Consider the following 11,524-nt stretch of genomic DNA (forward strand, 5'->3'; position numbering starts at 1 on the left):
GCGTGGAAGGCTCTGGCAGCACTTTGCGTCTCTCAGAATCAACCGAATCAGTGAGGTCATAAGAGACTGACCCCTCCAGGTGTACGCCGTCTGAAAGAGAACCTTTTACAGGTAGGTGGGGGGTTGAGTTGCTGGTCCTTGGCTAAGGAGAACGTGTTCCAACAACTGTAGCATGGCCTCACTCTGGGCTCGCTTTCTTATTATAAGATACTTGCCATGATCTGTGAACTATGCTGACCCTATGAAGTGTCATTGCCAAAGGCTCTGCAGTGGTGAAAATAAGGCACAGGCTGGACACTCAGACCAGGAACCGCTAGAGGGTGAAGAGCAGGGCCCGTGTTTGTCTGCAGTGAGCAGAGCACTTCTCAGAGAGGGCAAGTGGCCACAAGCCGAAACCACCGTGGACTAAAGGAGAAGTCAGCAGCTACAACTGGGGAGGAGACACTGACCTCCGCACCATGTCGCAAGCATGTCGTACGGCAAAAAACTGAATGCAACACTGAGGCCGCATTTCTCTTTCAGAAAGGGGTTTATTGCCGGGATACCATGAAAAGGAATATTATATCTCATCAAGTCATGTTTTATTGAGGTTCTGTGGACAATCCTACAGACCCCTGAAGAGGAAGTAAAGAACAGTGGAAGCTAATTCTCTGCTTTTAGTAACTGTTGGGACTCTCCAGGTGTCGTTCAGACGCCTATTTCTCGGACAGAAAATACAGGTTTAAGTACTGACCAAGGTGACAACTATCCCAGATTTGCCTCCAGGACATGGAATAACCACTTCATGATAAATATCTGACTTTTTTTTATTATCGAGAAGAATTGATAGAACAAGAGGAAGATGGGGAAGGGAGAGAGAAGGAGAGGGAGAGATCAAGAATGGACCTGCCCTGGCTCCCTTCCACAGTTCCCAGTGAGGACCTCACATGCTCACTTCATACCCCTGAACCGTGGAGGCGTTTTGCTCGGCCGTACCTTGCCTGTAGTGGGATTCCTTGCTCTCATTTCACAGCATTAACACATTACTAGACAATCACTCAGTGACAATTTCGCAAGTATGACAGACCCTTGAACGATGTTGGAGTTAGGGACGCCAAACCAGCACACAATCAAAACCACACGTGTAACTTTTGACTCCCCCAAACCTTAACACTAACAGTGACTGTTGACTGGGAGCCTTGCCGTTCACAGGAACAGTTGATTAATGCGTAATATGTATTATATACTGTATATGTACTCCTGCAATAAAGTAAGCTAGAGAAGAGAAAAATGTTATTAAAAGTCGTAAGGAGGAGACGATACCTTTACAGGACTGTGCTGTACGTATCAAAAACAGAATATAAGTGGACCTGTGCGTTTGAAACCATACTGCTCAAGGGTCGGCTACACTATTTTCCCGACATACGTTATTAAAAATGCTTTAAAAAGACAAAAATGAAAAAGACACATCTTCCTTAAAGTATCTATTTTAATTCACTGTAATAAAACAACACATACGTGTCAGAGATGGTCTAAGACGGGGATTGTTGCAAAATCTATGACAACAGAAATTTTAGAAACCACTGAAAAATTTTAGAGACTGATATGAGCAGTTTTTAAAAGAACCATTCAAACTGCATCTAAACAGAGTAAATTTTACCGTGATAGTTTACAAATGTCAATGGCAACATTCCTAAGTACAAAGTTCAATTTATAATAAATGGAAATTTTAAGAAATGTTCCAATTTGCTGCCTGGCGCTGGCATCTGTCAGTCATTAATGGTTGGGGCGAGCAGTGGCACCAAAGCACATATTTTTGGTGACCTGCGGATCCAGGAGCTAGATATATTTAGATGTGATAGAAACTTTTGGCGCGTTAGCAGAAGAAAGCCATACTAAATCCAGCACTGAAATTAAATTTAACCAAACGCTCTACCCCAGCATCTGTTTCCTATTCGGTTCAGCACATCAGACTGGGTCCTAAAGTTCTCAAACTGAGCCAGACCCTCTGACTCATCATTTACAGGACGGTCTAACATAACGTGCTCGTGCGGCCGCGTAGGCTTGCCTGCCGGACTCACTTCTCCCCGGTTTCTGCGGCTCTTCGAAGCCGAGCACTGGGGCACCGAGGGTCAGCAGTCCGTGTCCACTCAGTGATGGCAGGAGGCCGGGGTGCCCCGCGCGCCCCCAGCCCACACCAGCTTCCCTTCTCTGCCCCACCCTCTCAGGAGGGCGGCTGAAATTGTCTCAATTGTACTGAAATCTCTGTGTCCTCAGCTCGTGGAAGTCCCACGGACCCTGTTCTCCAGCCTGGCCCCGGGGCCCCTTCAGCACAGACAAGCTGGAGCTGTCGGTGTCGGGCCTCTGAGGCGCTCGAGCACAGGGATTAATCATTCTGTGCCTTGGTTTCCCTTTCTGGAATGCGACCCACAGCACAGACATGCAGCTTTGGTGAGGGCTGGTGGACAGGTACACGTGAGCACTTAGTTCAAGGTCTAGCACTGAAACTGTTGGCTTCCGTCAAAATTATCATTTAAGGAGAAGAGTGTGGTGAGCACAGGGTGCCTCCTAGAAGCTCACCTCTGACCTTTGGAGTTCCTGAAAATTGTGCTGTTCTCTCAAGTCCCACCGCCCCTGCATTCAGGACTAAGCCTCCAGGACTTGTTGACGGGTCCTCACGGTTGTTTGTGGGGCCCACTTTCGCCTTTCCAGCTCTGCTTGTGTGAGCTTGCTCCCTCCTTGAGAGCAGGAGGACCAAAGCCTTCTGTTCGCTGACATCCCAGGCACCACCCGCCACAGCGATGGGCAGCCCGCGGGGGCCGGACAGGTGTAGCTCACGGACCCTCTATACGGGGGCACTGGCGAGTTGCACAACGAGGGCTTGGGCAGCGGGGGGACGGACCCGGGGGCAGGAGCTTCGGGCCGTGACTTCAGTGCCGAGGATCCTGAGCTGTCTGCGCAAGGGCTTGCCGATCTCTATCACCAATTACACACCCGCTCGTGTCCGCGGCAATTCCCCTGACGGTGTCTTCATCGCGGTCGTGCACGCAGCGAGGCTCTGTGCTCAGAATTGGTGTGATAAGGAAGACATGAACAGTCAGATGCAGACATATAATTAAGGTAAGACTAAGACACATTAGCAATATGTGCATAGTCCTTTGAGACCAGAGAAGCCAGCAATTCAACGGGAGTGTCAGGGACTCCTTACGTGCATTGTGACTGGGAGCTCCCTGGCGGGAGAGCCACTCTGCACGGACGAGGGACCTCCAGGGCCTCCTTGCCTGGCGGGCAGGCAGCTGTCTGATGTGAGCTCCTTGAGGAGAGGAGAGGGGAGGCCTGTGGTTCCAGAGCTGGTGGGGGCTTCTGTGGACTCTCACGACCCTGGAGGGAGTTCAGCCTCTGTTCTCCAGGGAGAAGGAGCCAGAGACGTTGAAACAGGAGAGACGTGAGCAGATTCGAGTGTTCATGGAGAAAACCCTGGGGGTGAGGTGGAGCGTGGTGGGGTGGGCAGGGACTCGCCTGTTGTCTGGGGCCCGCGGCGTTCAGGGGGCTGGGTGGGAGTGTGAAGGCACCTGTCAGTGAGCAGGACAAGTCCCCAGTTTAGGCATCCCCGGTTCCCACACAGCCAGCAATGAAGAGAAACTTTGCACCCCCCAGTATCCCTTCTGGGCCTGCGGCACGTGTCCTAGGCAGGATGGTGGCCCAAATCCATAGTTACTGAGCACAGACAAGGGAGAGGTGCAAGTTACAGAGAATGGGGCTGATGGGAGCCCGTAATAATGATATACTGGGGGATCGTGAAGAATTCTAGAACAGTAAAGCCAGGTATCCAATAAGAAATGTATTGTTCCATGGATAGCAAACAAAAACTTCAGTTTTAATTGTAAAAAATATACACCATGTTGTAACAATCCCGTACTTCACGTAAACATGCAGAAGGAAACCTTCCTTGGAGACAAGAGCTTTCTACCCAAGACGGAAGGAAGCCGAGGAGCCATTGGAAAGGAATATATATTTATATCCATCTCTCAGAAGAATTCGTTGTTTTCCAAAACGTGCCGTGTACTCGTTATAAGCTCTGCATTCTGAGTTCAGCGTGACGCGGGGGCCAAGGGGAAGGTGGCATATTCCTCATGACCCACTAACTTCTCCTCATCCCACCCCGTGCCTACTCTCTTCTTCGTGTGACCTGTTCTGACCGAGGCCAGTTCACGGACGGGGAGCACAGGCAACGGAGGGCGCGGGGCTCCGTGGACGGAGCCCTAGGACCAAGACAGACCCCTGGCTGAGCACCTGGACGGAATGACCCGGAGTACCTGGCACCGTGCAGGCAGCACCACGTCCCTCCCGGCCCCCACCCAAAATACCTTATATGGGGGAGGCGATGTCGGATGGGGCTGACACTGGAGGCCTCACCCTCCTAGATCTTACGGGCGTACGGGCCAATGCGTGCACTGGATGTTTTCACGGGTTTGCCCCGGTGCCCAACCTTCAAACTTGAAACCCTTGGAAGCACATGTGCTTCGTCCAGTACATACCTACTGACTTCCAATACGTTTCCAGCGAAGTTTCCAGGAAGGACAACGTCTTTCACACACCGGGTAGCGGCGGACGCCCTGTTGTTGCCCGGCTCGGAGGTCACTGGCCCGGTTCCTCATTTGGCGGGTGGACGCTTAGGCCAGACCCATGCGCATCAGTCCCCTGGGATCTGAAACGTTCACGTTGCTCGACAGCGGGTCAGCCCATCCTCAGTCAGCTCGCACACATTCAGACGTGATCGCAGCCGCCATCCTCCCTGCCCCCGCCGCCAGGGTCCCCGCTGTGGATGTGCCCATCGGCCACGTGTGTTTACGGGACGTGCAGCGTGAGCTCCCCCAGGTGCAGGTGGTGGAGACCGCTGTCTCTCTGCCCTCATCCGTGTCATCTCTGCCGTCTGTCCCTTTGCGTCTGTGCTGTGTTTGGTTTGGGCGTGGTGGGGTATTCACACGGCTCACCGATGCTTCTGCGGACAGTTCGATTACAGCCCGTCTCCTCAGCCTGGCAACAACCTCCAGAATATTCACTGATGTGTTGCCCTCCACCTGCCCCATGACCCGAAGGGGAGGGCAGAGGCCAGTCCCAACATGGAAGTGTCCTTGGGGCCTGGGGCTGGCGAGGTGGGCAGTGGAGGAGGAGTCAGGCTTTGAGGGAGTGGCCCAAAGCCATTCTGCAGGAAATGTTTGCATTTCTCATGTCCATAAATTATTAGCAGGTTTCATCCTGGCCTGGACGAAACAGAAGTCCTCTTGTATCCAGAACATTCTGTTAAGAATGTAATGATAAACACATGACATATACATAGATTATATATATATATATAAATGTTTATGGTACTCGTGCAAGATAGAATTTATCAAAATCCCAATGTCAGCAAGGCACACATATGGAATGGAATTACATACGATGAGTGTTTCTGATGTGAAGTCACATGTTTACGGCCAGCAATTAATAACAATAAAAATAGATTTCCTGCATTTATGGAAATTGACTTTTCTTTCTGTTCTCTTTATAGGAAACATTAAATTAGGAATTGTCATTGGCACATGGAAAGATGGTAAAATAGTATGCGGAAAATTGGGGGAAATTTGGTGTGTATTAGGTAGTTATTCAATAAAAATAATATATTATGGTTGTATGGGTCTTATTATGTTTGGAGTATTTGTCAGATTTTTTTAAATGCATAATTTGTTGAGGTTTCTTTTCACATTATGAGTAAATGTTCACTTTATAACAAATTTTCTGTTTGTGCTTTGGTGTTACTTTTGTTAGAGAGCTCCCTGAATCATCTCAGTGTGGGCACCTGCTTCCCCCCGAATGTACCCCTCTACCTGAAAAGCTGTGTCCACAGACACGGAGCTCTGGTTACTGGTCATTTGCTTTATAGTAGAATTACGTGGGTCACTAATAGCCCTGAGGCCTGTGAATGCATTTCGTGGTCAGTGGAAGCATATAAAGGAATTACCAAGAGAAGATGCGGGGGAATCATCCCACATTTCTCCGTCTCTTTCAAAAGGAGGCTGGGGTGGCATCCTGGCGCTTTAGTTCTCGGTTCACGTGACTGCAGGCTCCCACCAAGGAAGCCTCAAAACTCACTCGAAGCCATGGCTTCATCCTGCAGAGTCTGCTGAAGGAATTTTGAAGGGACAAATGAAATACTGTCTTGTTGTTTGTGCCCATGCGTGTTCTCCACTCCCCCATCCCGAGCCCCCTCCTCTCTGCCCGAGGGTGCGGCCTGCGAGCCCTCCTGGGACCACCCAAGGGGGCACAAGCCACCCGAAGCTCCTGAGGGAGGGAGCCCTGGTCTCAGGATCAGGTCTTGGGGCGGCTGCCGGGCTGTGGTCGGTCTCTGCACTGGAGGCCAATCTCAGCCTCGCCCCAGGCGCCGAGTCCTGCAGCCAAGCCTCCCTGCCCAGATGACCCTGGAGAGCACAGGCGCCGGAGCTCAGGCTTAAAGTTGGAAGATCTGGACTTACTCTATTTTCTTGGCTTGCAGGGATCTGGGAGGGTAACGGACTCTTTTTGAATTGTGTGTTAAATTTTTAAATAAATGGGAAAGCTCCACCTTTTCATATGATCATGAAAGTCAGGAGAGAGGAGGGAAGGGAGCCCCTGGTCAGCCAGCACCGCCGGCTTCCAGCTCCCCCGGGTCCCACACCCTCAGGACAGCGCGGTTTCCCGGGGAACGAAGTGGTCGCCCGACACAGCTGGCGACCGCGGGAGCTGGCGCATAAGGAGCCTGGTGGCCGCCACACAGGTGGTGAGTCTGAGCCGACGTGTGTCTCTGGCCTGAACATTTTCTCCAGCGGCTCTGCTGTTCCTGAGCCCGGCCCGTGTGCATTATTTCTGGATCCCGGGCTCCAGGGTTGGGTTCATGAGTCATCGGTGGTGAGGGCCAAGGACCCGCGCCTCTGTCTTCAGGTGACAGGGTGGCCCCCCGCCCACCCCCGCCAGTAACAAAGAGCCCACTGATCCCGCCGTGCAGAGAGCTCTCGGCTGGCGGGTCTGCGGCCCTGCCCTTTATTTTATGAAACAGAGATTCCCGATGCTGTATTTACGGCATGTCTGGGGGCCGTGGGACGTGTTGCGTTTATTCATTCCCAGCCGTAATACCTAGAACAACGATGCTGTTGATTCCACGGCTAGATTTATCACTTGGGGAGGTGTGGAGAGAGGGCTGACTGCAAACAGAGACATGCATTCTGGAAACTATTATTTATGGGCTGCTCAGGAACTGACCCCAAGACACGGCTGTGCTGTTTCCAGTAAGTGGACACGGCGACCAAGGGGGGCCTCCCCAGGTGGTGGCCGCCAGGGGCTGTGGTCGGGAGGGAGGCCCCGGTGCCGTGGCCAGCCCTTCCATCCCGCCTGCGCCCGCGGAGCCCGCAGAGCCAGAGCTGCTCTGTCATTAGCCTCGCCTCACGGCCCAGCGAGGGCTCCTACGTAACCTCCAGACTTTATTAGTAAGAGCTGTTTCTGTTTTTCTGTATCTAATGAGAGGTCATCTTAGGCGGCCGGTCAGCAGAGCGCCGTGGAAGCAGGTTGTGGCGGGAGGGACGTCCAGCCGGCCCCGTGTCACAGGACACAGAGCCGATAAATCCTTGTCGGAGTGTGGAGCTCTGCCAACTCCGTGGTTCATTTCTCTCCCTTTCTTTTTCCATTTCAAAAAGGAAATTTAAAATGCATGACACACTAGCAGTTGTTTGTAAGAAAATAAAATTTCAGGAAGCACTAAAAATAAGGCTGGGATGTGCTTCTACACGCCTTTTCCTGATCTTTTCCTTTAATGAAGGGGAACCTCTTTATGGGCTCATCGGCAGGTTGAACTGCACCGAAAAGGAGACAGAGTGAGTGCTGGAAAGGTCTGTAGAATTGGTTAATATTTAAAAGGTGATTCATGTCCAAATTCAACTTTTACATAATCAAATGAGGTCAGTACCTGTCGGTAAGAGTAATCACAGGAAAGGCTTGGCTGTGCGGTGAGCCAGCCCAGCCCTGGGAGGGAACAAATAACAATTTTGGGCTCTGCTCACAAGGTTGATGCAAAACTCTTCAAAATAAAGTTTGGAAGCCCAAGTGCTTATGGTCTTTCTGTCTGATTTTGTCTGGTTACTTGTCTGTGGCTTTTGTTACATTTCTTCCGGAAGAAAATCCAGAAGCTTGTGTTCACACCCTCCTTCCCACGTCTTTTCTTGTCCTTCGAATGGTGCCCAGACATGGACATCAAGAGATGAGGGTCTCCAGCATGGTGGACAACCCCCTTCAGGGGCCGACGCCCCACTGGGGCCTCTGCGTTCTGGGGTCAGGAGGGCCTGGGGTGCCCTGAGGTGTCCGCCGTGTCGCCCACCAGGGCAAGCCGGGAAACACGCGCCAACAGACTGCCAGTCTTGTGGGGGCTCCTTGTCCGCGTTTGCTTTTCGTCTTTCTCTCCAGGTGGGCCGTGTGCCAAGGAAATGCTTGGACCTCAGATTCAAGGTCATGCAGGTGACCTTGCATCCTCATCCGTTGGAGCCAGAGGGGCCAATTCTGAAAGAATGAGTGCTGGTTTCACTTTCTACTCTACAATCCTTTTTGAGGGAAGGATGACAGTAAACAGGGAGCAAACTAGGTCCCAGTTGAGGCAGAAACACATCCCACCCTCTCTGGCCTCTGCCTCGGCGAGCCATGCCGCTCACCAGCCTGTCTGTCTCCCTACGGAGCACCTCTCCCTGCATCTCACCCCAAATATTTAAAAATCTGCCCACGTACCACACTGGATTTTGTTTCTGTAAAAACTGTAGGAGGTTTTAAAGGGATTTAAACAGCATCGGTGTGATGTCTCACTCCCTTCACGGTTTCCTGTGATGTGTTGATGATCTTCAGGACTGTCTGCGAATCACTGCCGAGTAAGAACGTCTGACCCACGACGTGTCTTGGGCAGTTTGTCAAATACACGAAGTGGGACATTTTGGGCGGCTGACTGCACCTGGACTAATCTAAACCCTGCAACAGCTTGCCCTGTTTTGGAGACAATAAAGTTGTTTTTAAACCTCAAACATTTTAACGGACTCCTGAAAAACTTGTGGAGCAAAGGAATTGTGCCTACAATAATCGTCTGGGGGACAATCTTACTTGTTTATTCCTCCTTGTTCTGTGGGAGGCCTAATAAAGGCCCCAAAGACGTCCACATCTTAAACCACCGTGGAACTGTGACTATGCGGTCACCTCTGTGGCAGAAGAGACTTTGCAAGGGGATTGGGATTAGGGTTCTGAGTGGGGAACCTCCCCACAAGATGGGGAGATGGTCCTGGGTTATCCAGGTGGGCCCGTGTAATTGTAGGGGTCTTATAGGAGAGATGCAAGAGGGTCGGAGCTAGGAAAAAGAGGACCAGAGTTTGGAGGGGCTTGAAGACGGAGGGAGGGGAGGCTGTGGCCGAGGCATTCAGGCACCTCTAGAAGCTGGAAGGGCAAGAAACACATTCCACCCGGAGGCTCTGAAAGGAATGTGACTGCTGACACCTTGATTGCAGACCTTCGGCCTCCAGAACCCGAAGAGAGGAACCGTGAGTTGTTTAAGTTCACTAGTTTGCAGGCATTTGTGAAAGACGCAAGAGGAAGCTAGCACAGCCTCCAGTGACTTCCTCTGACGGCTGCTCCTTACACCTCCCCTCAGGCCTCCAGCCACCTGCCCTCATTTTGGGGGTCTCTGCCAGTCTCTATGAGGGGTCGCGACCCTGGACAGGGAACTTCCTCTGCACCTGCCTCTTTCGCTTCGTCCCCAAAGTGGGTGGGGACGGTGTAGGTCTCCAGCACTGAGAGGACAGGGAAGAATCTGTGGACAGGGCGGGGGGGCAGGTCAGGACAAACGGCGGGAGACGGCAGGGAGGTGGGGGAATCCACCTGCTGGGCAGGAAGGTGCAGGGAGGGCGATGCGTCCGGGATGCAGGATTCAAACGTACATAATATCAGGAAACCTTGAATGGATTGTAAAGTACTACCGGATTTTTTTTAAAAAGAAGCTAAAGTCAACACGGGTTTTAGCTGTGGAAAATTAATACTGATTAAAACTAACCATGTGACTTTCTCTAACGTGCGTGCGCAAGGCGTTTCACTTTCAGATATTTGGTTCCAAATTTAACTACAAACATAAAGTCTAGAAATATGTATTCTATGTTCATGCTTAAAAAAACGAAAGGTTTTCTTTTTTCATTTCCAAAAAAGGACACATGGTCCAAATAGAATGTTTGAAAGTAATTTCTATGTTTTGAATATTTTTAAAATAATTCTGTATATTTCAGATTCTACGTTAGAAGAAGGCATCAGATATGTTGAGAACATGGTGATAAATGGGATCTAACTGAGACTTTCTAGTGTGAATTCTGAGCTCCCGAGCAGCGCAGTGGTCTTCTCTTGTCTGAAAGCACCAGATGGGGCTCTGAAGAGGGTGGTCCATGGTATTTTCTTTGAAGATTTTATGTATTTGCGGGAGAGATAGCAAGAGAGAGCACGGGCAGGAGTAACAGCAGAGGCAGAGGGAGAAGTCGGTCCCCACTGAGCTGGGAGTCCGACCTGGGGTTGATGGGATCATGACCCGAGCTCAACCCACTGAGCCACCCAGGCGCCCCCGCCACCAGTGTTTTTAATCCGCAGATGCTGTTCTCTCCCTCAGGGCCACGAAAACCATCTCGGACACGCGGGTACATTTCATGAGGCACCGTCTGCCAATGTTTGGTAAGCACCTCCCGTAGGGTTACATCGCACCGTCGTGCTCAAGCAGGGTTTTGGTTTATAAAGAAACACAAGCCGGTCCATGGCCTGCGGCGAGCTGACCAGGTACTCTGGGAAAAGCAAGTTCACACGCCAGGTGGACAAGGAAGACAGAGCGTGAGGAAGGGTGCCCCGGGGCCCTGAAACGTCCATCCCAGAGCCCTGGACGAGCAGAGGCTGAGAGGCCACAGCCTGGGAAGTCTTGCAAACCAACAGGACTCGGGCCGGAGGCTCGGAGCCTTCACCACAGCGGAGAGGAGACTGTGGAATCGGTGTCCTCAGCGCAAGGGCCCAACCTGGCAGCACTGGAGAAAGGGACGCCGAGGCCAGCAGAAGTGCCCAATGTAGTTTTTTTTTTTTTTAAAGATTTTATTTATTTATTCAACAGAGATAGAGACAGCCAGCGAGAGAGGGAACACAAGCAGGGGGAGTGGGAGAGGAAGAAGCAGGCTCATAGCGGAGGAGCCTGATGTGGGGTTCGATCCCATAACGCCGGGATCACGCCCTGAGCCGAAGGCAGACACTTAACCGCTGTGCCACCCAGGCACCCCGCCCAATGTAATTTTATTTATTTATTTTTTATTTATTTATTTTTTAAAGATTTTATTTATTTATTCGACAGAGATAGAGACAGCCAGTGAGAGAGGGAACACAAGCAGGGGGAGTGGGAGAGGAAGAAGCAGGCTCATAGCGGAGGAGCCTGATGTGGGGTTCGATCCCATAACGCCGGGATCACGCCCTGAGCCGAAGGCAGACACTTAAC

This window comes from Ursus maritimus, unplaced genomic scaffold (genome assembly GCF_017311325.1).
Source record: "Ursus maritimus isolate PB19 unplaced genomic scaffold, ASM1731132v1 scaffold_13, whole genome shotgun sequence".
NCBI lineage: Eukaryota > Metazoa > Chordata > Mammalia > Carnivora > Ursidae > Ursus > Ursus maritimus.